Source organism: Rana temporaria, chromosome 6, assembly GCF_905171775.1.
Source record: "Rana temporaria chromosome 6, aRanTem1.1, whole genome shotgun sequence".
NCBI classification, from domain to species: domain Eukaryota; kingdom Metazoa; phylum Chordata; class Amphibia; order Anura; family Ranidae; genus Rana; species Rana temporaria.
The window spans coordinates 135,453,080-135,467,218 of NC_053494.1; the positions used below are offsets into that span (position 1 = coordinate 135,453,080).

The following is a 14,139-nucleotide window of genomic DNA, read 5'->3' on the forward strand; positions in this document are numbered from 1 at the left end:
ACGCTTTAGCCTACGAGATCCTCTGTCTGATTACCTGCTTGATCCAGCCTGTCTGACCCCGCTATTATCTGATTGCTCTGTACCTAACCCAGCTTGCCTTACCCAGTTCTTGCTGCCGCTGTTCCAGTACCTGTCCCAGCTCCAGAGTCGCTGACCCTCCACTTCTGCAACAGCCATCTTTTGTGCCAGCCTTTCCAGAAGGATCACCTACCTGTGCCTGACTACCATCCTCACCCAGGTACTCCTACCTCACTGTGCTCCCGAGCTCGCTGTTCCCACTCCAGCGGCTCCTGAGCCAGGGCTGTAAGAGAGGCCTCCTCCTGCAAACTAGGCTCTGACTACCAGGTACGTTTACGTACATAACAATATCAGACAGCCATGACAGAGCCTGCAGGAGAAGCCCCTGCCGTGGAGGAAATTTGCAAACACCTGGCAGCCCTCACACAAGCAGTAAAGAGCCTACAGGAAGACTACATGAGGCTAGAGGGACAAGTTCAAAATCTGTCTGCCTCTGGTGATGCAGCCCCTACACCCGCTGCCAGGCCTTCACCCACTGCCTCTGCTCCCTCGGTGGTGATGCTGCCACCTGAACCAAGAGTCCCTGTGCCAGAAAGATTTGCGGGAGACCGAACCTTCCGTAATGCCTGCCAGCTGTACTTTGCCTTGCAACCCCGGACTTTTTCTTTGGAGGCCACAAAGGTGGGATTTGTGATCTCCTTACTCCAAGATGAACCCCAGACCTGGGCCCATCGGCTGTTAGAAGAGAATGGCATCAAGACACAGTCCCTACTAGCCTTCTTTGAAGCTATGGCCCAGCTTTATGATGACCCCCAACAAGCTGCCACCGCTGAGTCTGCTCTGCTCGCGCTCCAGCAAGGTCGCAGAGCGGCCAAGGACTATGTCACGGACTTTAGATGCTGGAGCGCGTACACCCACTGGAACGACGCAGATCTTCGGCATCACTTCCGCCTGGACCTCTCCGAGGGGCTTAAGGATGAGCTCGCCTGAGTTGGGGTACCAGAGACCCTTGAAGATTTGATTGCCAAGGCCATCCAGATTGATTGCAGACTTCGCGAACGCCGGGCTGAGCGTTTCTTCCAACAAAGTCGCCCAGTATGGATGACCACAAGAGCTCCAATGCCTGCCTTCCGCTACCTGCCTCCGACCTGCTTAAATCCTCCCAGCGCTACTCCAGATACCTCTGAACCCATGCAACGCGGTCTTATGCGACCAACATTGCCACCCAAAGAACAGGCGTGCCGCCGCCAACTAAACCTGTGCCTCTACTGTGGTGAAGCAGGTCACTACGTGCGCAACTGTCCTGCCAAGATACGTAAGTGTCCTTCTTTAGCCCTGTTAATCTCTCAGCCCTGTCTGCCAACACAACCCACCTTGCTCTTCCTCTCTCGTTGCAGCTCCAGAAAAGGACGGTTCCAGTCAACGCCATCATTGACTCTGGCGCATGTAGCTGCTTCATCGACTCTACCTTTGCTGCCCTACACAACTTTCCCCTGCAAGGAAAAACTCATGGACTCTCTGTTTTCCTGGCCGATGGCTCCCGCATAAGCTCAGGGCAAGTGACCCACTAGACCCTTCCTTTGCCTACCACAGTCGACCCCCAACATAAGGAACTGTTGACCCTGGACGTTCTCTCCTCTCCTCTGTTTCCCGTGATCCTAGGTATACCCTGGCTCCAGGCTCACAACCCTCTGATTAACTGGGTATCCGGAGAAGTGTCATTTCCATCCCCCTACTGCCAGAAGTACTGTAAACCCGGACCCCCTCGCTCATCCACTACCCTGCTATGTATGGACTCTGACCCGAACCTGCTTCAGTCTATTCTGGAGCCCTATCATGAATTTATTGACGTTTGCAGTAAACGGGGGGCTGACTCCCTTCCGCCTCATCGCCCCTATGACTGCCCGATCGATCTCCTTCTGGGGGCCGAGATTCCTTTTGGGCGCATCTTCCCCTTGTCGGAAAAAGAACAGGGAGGCCCTGAAGATATATATTGATGAAAATCTGAGCAAGGGGTTCAATCGCCCCTCTACCTCTCCAGCGGGCGCAGGAATATTTTTTGTCACCAAGACAGACCAGTCCCTTCACCCATGTGTGGACTACCGTGAACTTAACAACATCACGGTCAAGAACTGTTATCCGCTACCCCTGATACCCGAGCTCTTCCAAAAAACTAAGATCTGACATCATCTTCACCAAATTGGACCTGAGGGGAGCATACAATCTGGTCCGCATTCGGGACAGGGATGAGTGGAAAACGGCTTTTCGCACCCGATTCGGCCACTATGAATATCTGGTCATGCCCTTCGGTCTGTGCAACGCACCCGCCACCTTCCAGCACTTAATCAATGATGTATTCAGAGACTTTCTTGACATCTTTGTTATTGTCTATCTAGATGACATTCTAGTCTTCTCCGGGTCACTGGACAGACATCGGGAACACGTCCGTAAGGTCCTAAGCCGCTTCCGCCTACACGGACTATATGCCAAATCGGAGAAATGTGAGTTTGAGCAGCAAACCATCCAATTCCTGGGCCTGGTGATCTCCCCTACAGGAATCAAGATGTATCCCCAAAAGGTGTCTGCTATACTGGACTGGCCGGTACCCCTAGATAAGAAGGGGATGCAACGCTTTGTGGGGTTTTCTGCAATAATCTGACCCATTACACAGTTGACCAAGCAGAACTTGCGCTTTTGCTGGAACCCAGAAGCCCAAAGGGCCTTTGACACACTTAAAAAACTTTTCACATCAGCCCCGATTCTTAGTCATCCTGACCCGACACTGCCCTATCTCCTTGAAGTAGATGCATCCGAGGTAGCAGTGGGGGCCATCATCTCCCAACGCCAAGTGAACAAGGATCTAATTCATCTCGTGGGGGTTCTTTTCCTGGAAACTCTCCTTGGCGGAAAGAAACTATGATGTAGGTGACCGAGAACTACTTGCCATCAAGGCTGCCTTGGACAAATGGAGGTATTTATTGCAAGGCGCTGCACATCCAGTATTCATTTATACCGATCACAAGAATCTGGAATACCTAAGGTCCGCTAAACGATTGAAACCATCAGCATCACTTACCGTCCTGGTTCAAAGAACGTCAAGCCGGATGCACTATCACGGATGCACGACAACCTCAAGGATTTATCTGTTCCCGACACCAGTCTACCGACGGGTAATTTTCTACTTTTCCACAGACTCTTCCAAACCCCCGGTATCACCTTGACACTCTGGAAAGCGAGCCAAATTTTTGTTCCAGGAAGCACTCGAGGGGAAGTCTTGAAACTCCTTCACGACCACCTGTTGGCGGGGCACTTTGGAGTTCGCAAAACTCTTGAACTGGTACGTCATACCTTCTGGTGGCCAGGCTTGAAGGAATTCTGCAAATCGTATGTCAACCCATGCCCTACCTGCAATCAGAACAAGACAACAAGAAACCGAGCCTGGGGATTACTAAAACCCCTACCTGTACCTGATAGACCATGGAAGATGATTGCCATGGATTTCATAGTAGAGCTTCCATGTTCCGAAAGGTGTACAGCAATTTTTGTGGTCGTAGACAGTCTATCCAAGATGGCCCATTTCCTTCCATTGAAGAGCACCCCGCCGGCTGCTGAGACTGCCTGTGTCTTCATCAAGGAGATTATCAGACTACATGGAGTCCCTTCAAATATCGTGTCAGATAGGGGAGTCCCAGTTCACGTCACGTTTTTGGAGAGCCCTATGTGAGACCTTGAAAATTGAACTTGCCTTTTCCTCAGCTTACTTACTGTGATGGACTTTTTACCTATATGCTTCAGGTTAATCCTCCCTGCTTGTTTAAGGCTGTTAATTGTAGTTACTCTTCTGCAGCTAGCCCTGTTTCAAATGTTAATTGTTCTAGCCCTGTGTTTACTGGTTACTGTGATTAGATAAGTGGCTCATGTTAATTATGCTGATTGCTTCCTTGTGATAATTATCTCTCTATATGCGGAGCCGAACCGGCTAGATACTGAGTAGTTCAAAGAAATATCTTTATTTCAAAGGAGCTGTATTGAAGACCCCCCACTGTGTGAGGGTGGGCGGAGATTTGTCATTGTAACAGTTGTAACCACATATAAGCTCTGGTTTGTTACGATTAAAACTCTGTGATGTTCAAGCAGTAAGCTGGTCTCATGTGTGGCTTTCTGGGCGATTCCAGGGATATCCCTCCTCGTGGAATATTGGGGTGATTTTCGTTATGGGAAGAAGGGAACGTTGACGGGGATATCATACCGATACCGTCACAAATTGGTTGGCAGCAGCGGGATCTTCCCTTCTACTCTCCTTTACACCCGGATTCCAAGCAGACACTGGGAACAGTGAATGGAAGGCTGCTACACCCTGCTTAAAAGAAATACACTGAAAGAACTACTGGAAGTTCGTGGAAGGATTGCTAGCAACAAAACCAACAAAACCAAGCGGGTCATCATAGCAGAATTAATGGAGCTAGACCAGGAGAACGGGATTGCAGCAACGCCAGCAGTACAAGAGATGGAGACACCAGTGATTCAGGAGGAGGAATCGCCAGCCAACAAGCTAATGAGAGAGAAGCTAGCGTGGTTCGGCCCGAACCCAACGCCGGATGTGGTGCTGAAAGTGATGGACCTGTTAGCGGAGGAGGCCAAACAAATAAGAGACGCAGAGCTACAGGAGGCTAAAGAAATAAGGGACGCAGAACTACAGAAGGATAAACAAATAAGGGACGCAGAGCTACAGTTAAAACTGGCAGCAGTCCAACAAGCAGCCGCACCTTCTACGAACAGTGAGTACAGCACAGCAGACGCAAGGAAGATTCCATTTAGCGCTTTTAAAGCTTTTGATGAAAAGGACTGTGAGATTGATAACTACCTGGTGGATTTTGAGCGACAATGTAACCTGCACCGAATAGCTAGAAGAGAGTGGGTTGCAATATTGTCAGGCAAACTGTCAGGCAAAGCTTCTGATGCTTTCCGGACCGTGCCAGATCAGGATATCCATAGCTACGCCAGGGTTAAAGAAGTGCTCCTGGCTCGTTATGCAGTAACCCCAGAGTCCCACCGACAGAAGTTCAGGGACTCACGCAAAACCACGAAAGACTCTTACGCAGAATGGGCATGCCAGCTGTCCCTGTCGGCCTCTAACTGGGTTAACAGCAGCCAGGCCACCACCGCAGAGGACCTTTTGCAACTAATGCTCCTGGAGCAATTTTACAATCACATCCAGACGGATGTCAAAGATTGGGTGAGAGATCGCAGGCCCATGACTCTACCAGAGGCCGCGAAGTTGGCGGATGAATATGCGGATACTCGCAAGACAAACCAGGTCACACCACGGGTACAACCTCCACAACCAACGGCGCCCTCACACCCACCAGCCGCTAGATACCAACCGCCTAACAGACCGATGACATCTAGCCCTCGCTACCCACGCCAGGAGGACAACGAACAACGCTGCTTCCGGTGCAAACAGTTGGGTCACTTCAAGCAGAATTGCCCCATGAATGACAACACCAGGTCAAATTGGTCTCAACCTGGGTACCGCCCACCAGCAGCAGCCCATTGTGTAGACTCGGCTTGGGATCCCCAGGAGCTGGGTCAGGAAGAACCATTGGGCACCCCTTACGAAGCCCTCATGGTACAATCTGTTATTACGGACAACAGGGAACACCATTGTCAGCTGGTCATGGGCGACCGCCATGAGCCGGAGGGGCCTTGGAGGGAGCTGGGCAGAAAGAGGCACCGCCAGCTACCCTCCAAGAAGAAGAGGTCCTGGAAGTCATATAACCAGCGGACCTGGGAGGAGAAGAAGCGACTGGAGGAGATGGAATCGCAGCGGGCACCCCAGATGCGGGCCGAGATGTTCGCCAAGGGCCCACCGGTGGCCCCTTACACCACCACCCAGTTCCTGATGATGAAGGACCACGTGGAGAGCCTGCAGGACATGAGCAAGCAGGATCTGATCCGTGAGTACATAGAGCTGGAGGAGTGCATAAGCCGCATGGAGGAGGAGAACAACCACCTGAGGTCACAGCGGGCTGACCCCCCCAGGCTCCATGAACTGGAGATGGAGCTGGAGAAGCTCAAAGAGGAGAACCGGCGGCTGCGGAGGGAGCAGGGGGTGGCTGACCTTATGGGGCTCTGAGTCCCCTCTCCCCCCCCCCCCCCCGGACTCTGAGCACCAGTGCTACAGCATTTCAACAAATATAACTTTTTCTTTTTATGAATCTCCTGTGACTGTCACTTCAGAGCCATAACCTGCCCCTCCCATAGCGGGACACCTAGATGGCGGCGCACAGACCCATTCGCCGTCTTCACACTGACTGCTGGTGACTCTGCAGATCGCACAAAGACTTGGGGACTGACCGGCGTGTGATCTGACGACCCGGTGACATACCTGAGTCTGAAGCAGTTGTCAAGGGAGGTCAGTCATGCCAAACGGAGTTAACCTCGGACTAAAAGCTCTGAACCCGTCAACCCTACTGGACCAGGGAAGGTCCAACCGGCTTTTCCGGAGCAGGGAGAAGAAGGGGGGCAATTGTGATGGACTTTTTACCTATATGCTTCAGGTTAATCCTCCCTGCTTGTTTAAGGCTGTTAATTGTAGTTACTCTTCTGCAGCTAGCCCTGTTTCAAATGTTAATTGTTCTAGCCCTGTGTTTACTGGTTACTGTGATTAGATAAGTGGCTCATGTTAATTATGCTGATTGCTTCCTTGTGATAATTATCTCTCCATATGCGGAGCCGAACCGGCTAGATACTGAGTAGTTCAAAGAAATATCTTTATTTCAAAGGAGCTGTATTGAAGACCCCCCACTGTGTGAGGGGGGGCGGAGATTTGTCATTGTAACAGTTGTAACCACATATAAGCTCTGGTTTGTTACGATTAAAACTCTGTGTTGTTCAAGCAGTAAGCTGGTCTCATGTGTGGCTTTCTGGGCGATTCCAGGGATATCCCTCCTCGTGGAATATTGGGGTGATTTTCGTTATGGGAAGAAGGGAACGTTGACGGGGATATCATACCGATACCGTCACACTTACCACCCCCAAACCAACGGGCAAACAGAGAACTAATCAGACTCTTGAGCAGAACATTCAATGCTTCACGTCCTTCTCTCAAGATGACTGGGTTTCCCTGCTGCCTTTAGCAGAGTTCGCCTATAACAATGCCAAACATTCGGCAACTGGGCAATCCCCCTCCCTTGCCAATTATGGCTTTAACTTAACATTTTTTCCTGATTTTCTTCCAGAATATCCAGTTCCGGCAGTGCAGAGTACGGAAACCGACCGCAAGAAAGCCTTTGATAAGAAGAGGAGAGGGGAGCTGGACCTTCAACCGGGTGATCAGGTTCGGCTTTCTACAAACAACCTCAGGTTGGCCTGTCCATCCAAGAAGTTGGCACCTAAGTTCATGGGGCCCTTTCCTGTAAGAAGGAGGATCAATGAGGTATCTTATGAACTGTCATTACCTGACTCTCTTAAAGGTCACCCGGTATTTCATGTCTCGTTGTTAAAGCCTGCAGTTCCGATCCCTTTCCTGACAGAGGGGCCAGTCCATCTGAACCTATTTTGGTTGATGGCTGCGAGGAATACGTGGTGGAGGCCATCCTTGATTGCAGGAAACGGCAAGGGCAAACTCAATTTCTGGTCAAATGGAAGGGGTACGGCCCAGAGGACAACTCCTGGGAACCTGAAGGCAACATTCATGCCTTTTTTTTCTGACCTACCCTGAGAAAAAAGCCAGACTTGGCATCTGGCGGCTGCCCCTTGGGGGGAGGGCAATGTCAGGGTCCTGCCAGCTGCACAGGATCAACAGCAGCAGCTGTCTGTGCATGTGTGCCGGCGCGCGCCAAATGCACGTGCGCAACGGGTGAATGCGCGGCGGGAGAGCATGCGCGAGTGCACGTTAACACTCGTTTGGTGCCATTTTGTCTTTAAAAGCCCAGCAGCTGCAGTAACACTTTGCTGTCTGATCTGCAGCATTGTACCAGTAATCTGTGACTCTGTTTGAACCTGTTACCAGTACCGACCCGGCTCCGCCTGACCACCCGAACCTCTCCAGTCCGACCCTTGGCTTGTTCTGCTTGATCCGGCCTGTCTGACCCCGCTATTTTCTGATTTCTCCGTACCTAACCCGGCTTGCCTTACCCAGCTCCTGCTGCCGCTGTTCTAGTACCTGTGCCAGCTCCAGAGTCGCTGACCCTCCACTTCTGCAACAGCCGTCTTCTGTGCCAGCCTTTCCAGAAGGATCACCATCCTGTGCCTGACTACCATCCTCACCATCCTTCTACCTCACTGTGCTCCCGAGCTCGCTGTTCCCACTCCAGCGGCTCCTGAGCCAGGGCTGTAAGAGTGGCCTCCTCCTGCAAACAAGGCTCTGACTACCAGGTACGTTTCCGTACATAACACTATGTGTACAATACACCTCCAGGTAGCCATATTGCATTTTTTCAGAAAGTTACAGCTGCAGATTGAAAAGGTAATTTTTTAATAACCTTCAAGTACAATATGACTTGTCGCAATTGTATACGCTATATTTTTTCTTTAATTTGCTATATTTTTTCCCTCAAAAGTGGAGTTGCCCTTTAACTTTAACCCTTATAACTTTAACCCTTATGCCTAAAACCTAACAACTTATTTTTATTTTTTTTAAATCTGACAATAATCTGGTATGTATATGTATGTATATGTAAGTGCCTTTTAACCACTTCATTACTGGGAACTTAAACCCCCTTCGTGCCCAGACCAATTTTTAGCTTTCACCTTGACGCATTTGGAATGACAATTGCGTGGTCATACAACACTGTACCCAAATTATATTTTTATCGTTTTTTTCCCACAAATAGATCTTTCTTTTGGTGGTATTTGATCACCTCTGCGGTTTTTATTTTTTGCACAGAGAACAGTTATTTTTTGTACAGAAAATGTTGAAAAAAAACTTAATTTTTTACTTTTGTTATAATAATATTCCAATTTATTTTTTATATTTTTTTTACGTATTCTTCTACATATTTTTGTTAAAAAAATCGCAATAAGCGTATATTGATTGGTTTGCGCAAAAGTTATAGCGCCTACAAAATAGGGGATAGATTTATGATTTTTTATTTTTTACTAGTAATGGCGGCGATCTGCGATTTTTTTTTTTTTTGTCAGGCCTGCGATATTGCGGCGGACATATCGGACACTTTTGACACAATTTTGGGACCATTGACATTTATACAGCGATCAGTGCTATAAAAATGCACTAATTACTGTATAAATGTGACTGGCAGGGAGGGGGTTAACACTAGGGGGTGAGGAAGGGATTAAATGTATTCCCTGGGTGTGTTCTAACTGTGTGTGAAGGGGGGCTGACTGGGGGAGGTGACCGATGCTGTGTCCCTATGTACAAGGGACACAGATCGGTCTCCTCTCTCCCTGATAGGACGTGGAGCTCTGTGTTTACACACAGAGCTCCATGTCCCTGCTGTCACCGCCGATTGTGGGTACCTGGCGGACATCGTGGCCTCCAGGCACACGCATCGGCTTCCCAGCGATGCGCCGGGCACAGTGTTTCCCCGCTGCGTGCCCCCAGCGACGCGCACGGGAATGCAAACAGGACGTCCAGGGACATCCACCCGGCACTTGAGAGCCGCGCTGTGGACGTCTTTCGTCTACAGCGCGGGTCCCAAGTGTTTAAACCAGTTTTGGCTTTATAGTGTGTGTATATACAGTATATTGCACTTCCTTGCATAGCTTTCGCTGCAGTATTCACCTTCAGTCTACCACTAGATGTTGGCGTGGGCTCACAGGAAGGCTGTCATGGACCTGACCCCTGGGATAGCATTATCACACAGTCTGGGTACACAGAACTAGAAACACCACACATCCTTCCAGGTCAGTCTACCTCTCACAAGCCCCAGAAACTGGTCAGGTGCAGGTCTGGCTTGCAACCACAGAACATCAAGGGACAAGGATGAATGACCTCACCCTGATACCTCTAAAACTCTGCCTTCCTTATTGTAGCATTATAGCAACACAAAGGAATTGCAAATGTTAATGTGTTTCACGCCAAAGGCCCCGTACACACGATAGAATCCATCCGCTGAAAAATCCCACCGTACACTCCAGCGGATCTGTTTCCGCGGATATTTCTCCCCTGGGATGGATTCCAGCAGATCGAATATTTGCTGACATGCCAAACAAATCCATCTGCTGGAATCTATCCCAACGGATGGATCCGCTGGTCTGTATAGACTCACCGGATCCATCCGTCCGAAGGGATCCCCGCATGCGTCGTAATGATTCGACGCATGCGTGGAATTCCTTATATGACAGCGTCGCGCATGTCGCCGCGTCATAATCGCGGCGACGGCGAGACACGTCATCGCCAGAGGATTTCGGCGCGGATTTCAATGCGATGGTGTGTACACGCCATCGCATAGAAATCCGCGGAAATCCTCGAGAGGATTTATCCGTGGAAACGGTCCGCTGGACCGTATCCGCGGATAAATCCTCCCGTGTGTATGGGGCCAAAGGCGCTTAATCATAACAAGAACATACCATGATTAAGTGCCTTTGGTGTGAAACCCATTGGCATTTGCTCTTCCTTTGTATTGCTGTGAAGAAGTTGAAGGAGAGGACAGAGACCCACAACCTCACCAAATCAGCCCAAGGACTGATGGAAAAGCTGTATTGGAGTTTAAACAAATATATCTGAGAGGAGCAGTGAGGATTACCCTTAAAGGGGTTGTAAAGGTAAACATTTTCCCCCCAAAAAAGCAAAATTTACCTTAGTGAAGTGCTCCTTCACTTACCTCATGCTTCGATTTTGCTTTTAAATGTCCTTATTTCTTCTGAGAAATCCTCACTTCCTGTTCTGTCTGTAACTCCACACAGTAATGCAAGGCTTTCTCCCTTTCTCCCTGCCCACTAAAACACAGCTCCATTCTCTATATGCAACGTAGAGAGCGTCCTGACTCTTCTGCTCGCCCCCTCCCCCCTCAAGGGAGGGGGCGAGCAAGACACTCCACGCCAGGGAGAAAGCCTTGCATTACTGTGAGAAATAAGGACATTTAAAAGCAAAATCGAAGGATGAGGTAAGAGAAGGAGGACTGCACAAGGTAAAGAAAGCTCTTTAGAATTTTTTTTTTTTACCTTTACAATTACTTTAACAATTTCTAAAACTGGATAATTACCTTCTTTGCCCCTTCCCTGTGCCAAAGTGTCTGCTCTGAAACAAAATAATTTCTGTTAAGAGTGAGTGAGTGAAACTGGCCATACATTATACAAAATGTCTTGTATAATTTTAATTTTGATTTACCAAAACCATGTGATAAGAGGTCAAACCTAAACATTTTCAATATGTGTGCAATCAGACAGGCCCTTGCATTACAAAGTTGAAGGTAAATCAAAAGGAAATTGAATAAGAAAGTGGTATAATGTATGGCCAGCTTGACTGTTGCAAAAGAGAAAATGGGGTGAAATGTGGATTTTAGGTAAGATAATGCTCCTTGTAGGATTAGCCTCTGGAAGTGAGCACATGCCCCTACAAGACTGTCCCACATACACTCACCGGCCATCTTATTACGTACAACTGTTCAATTGCTTGGTAACACAAATTGCTAATTGGCCAATCACAGGGCAGCAACTTCATGCATTTAGGCATCTAGACGTGGTGCAGACTACTTGCTGAAGTTCAAACAGAGCATCAAAATGCGGAAGAAAGGACATTTAAGTGACTTTGAACGTGGCATGGTTATTGGTGCCTGAAGGGCTAGTCTGTGTATTTCAAATACTGCCGATCCACTGGGATTTTCACACATAACCATCTCTAGGGTTTCCAGAGAATGATCCAAACAAGAGAAAATATGCAGTGTGCGACAGTTGTGCGGACGAAAATGTCAGAAGTTAGAGGAGAATGGGCAGACTAATTTTGAGGTGATGGGCAACAGTAACTCAAAAAAAAACTTGTTACAAGGTATGCAGAATACCAACTCTGAACGCAGAAGACATCGAACCTTGAAGCAGATACAGCAGCAGAAGACCACACCGGGTGCCACTCCTGTCAGCTGTGAACAGGAAACTGAGGCTATAATTTACATAGGCTCACCAAAATTGGACAATATCAGATTGGAAAAACATTGCCTGGTCTGAGTCTTGATTTCAGCTCGGTTTCAGATGGTAGGGTCAGGATTTGGCGTGGCTCTATCCTGCCTTGTATCAACGTTTCAGACTGGTGGTGGTGTAATAGTTTGGGGGACATTGTCTTGGCACACTTTGAGCCCCTTAGTACCAATTGAGCATTGCTTAAACGTTGTGGCCTACCTGAGTGTTGTTGCTGACCATGTCTATCCCTTTATGACTACAATGTACCCATCTTCTGATGGCTACTTCAAGCAGGATAATGCACCATGTCACAAAGCTTAAATCATCTCAAACTGGTTTCTTGAACATGACCATGAGCTCACTGTACCAGTGTTAATTTCGTCAATGAAAACATTTTCATAAAAATTTTCGTGATCGGTCTTTTTACGGTGACGAAAGTACAGCACGTTTTCGTCCACCGACAAAAACTATGACGAAAATCAACTACGTTTTCGTTAACAAACAAAAATGAAATAAAAATTGTGAGGCAGGGACATTTACCCTCATGAACTTCAGATGGGAGAGAAGCAGCGCCAATCTAAGTATGTGAAGTAAGCATGCGTGCTCCTTCCTCAGGCCTCCCGAGCGCTCATCTCCGCTGTATGTTAAATAGGGGCAGCGGTGGTGCCAGTGAACAGCAAGGCTCCGCGCACCGGCTCCAGCTATAACTCTACAGAAACGGCACAGCAAGCGGCTGGCTGCGGGAACATGACAGTGGTGTAATACATTAAATAAACAGTGGTTTATTCATGACGCAAACTGCAAGGAATTATAGTATAAAAAGATAATGTCATAAAACTCTCTGTCCAAAATAAAAGAGAGTAAAAAAACAGATAATAAATGATAAAAATAAATAAAAAATAAATAAATAAAATGGATGGGTTCTAAAAGGTCAGTTCTCCATCCTGAGGGACTTTACTGCTTGGTCTATTTTACATGCCATTTACTTGTCATGTAAGTGCAATACCTAATAATAATCCTTTTTGCTTCACATACTGTATTTAGATTGTCGCTGCTTCTCTCCCATCCTCTTTACCTACAGAGCCACTTCTTACTCTGATTGCTGGCTGCCTATTTACTAAACACATTATTTTTATTTTTTTTTAATCTTTTTTATTTTATATGCAACAACACATAGACATACAAAACGTACAACAGCACAGCCAACAGCAGGCATTAAACCCAGCAAGGACCCGCGCAGGGGTCAAAAGGTAGCAGTACAGATCCATGACATGTTAGCGAATTAGTGACCACCACAATAAACCAACATCAATAAGGTGGTCCAGCTCATGCTCCAGGGGCAGGATGCTAGTGGACAGGCTCACCTCAGTCGTTATGCCAACAGGGGACGGCTCAGCAAGGCCTCAAGCATCGCTACCAGAAATCATAGGAGCCACCTAATCTGCTGCCGCAGTGGAGGGCTCAGCCAACCATTTAGACCAGACTCTGTCATGTTTTTTCGGACAACCTCTGTGTGCATAGGTATCTCTGTATAAAGGAATCACATTATTAACCAGTGTTTTCCATAGACCCAATGAGGGAGGGGCCCTACGCTTCCAGCACAGGATGATGGACTTCCTGGCATAGAACAGCAAGAGACCCACAAACACATTAGTTTTTAGTTGACTAAGATTTTATTTGACCAAAATCTATTGGAGATTTTGGTCAACTAAAATGGCATTTTAGTCAAGACTATAATTTAAACGACATCAAAATCCGATACCAACATTAACACTGCACTGTCCTCCAATCACCAGATCTCCCTTTCAAGTGATTACCTTTGGGATGAGGAAATTTACATCATGGATGTGCAGCTGAATATTTCCAACACCTTTTTGTTGAATCTATGCCACAAAAATGTGTAGTGCTAAATAACAAGATCCAAACAATGAATGAATAATCCAAAAGAAAAAGTATGGGATATTGATCCCTGAAAACAATAGTGATCTGATATTAACGTGATTATAATATCCTTATAAAGTGCAAATATATACAGATTTTTAT

The 14,139-nt window shown here is 47.7% G+C and overlaps 1 protein-coding gene across 1 annotated transcript in view; it reads left to right on the top strand.

Moving 5' to 3' along the window:
• Nucleotides 1–14,139, top strand: part of EHHADH (enoyl-CoA hydratase and 3-hydroxyacyl CoA dehydrogenase) — a 107,371-nt gene that overhangs the window by 78,375 nt on the left and 14,857 nt on the right. The window lies entirely within an intron of this gene.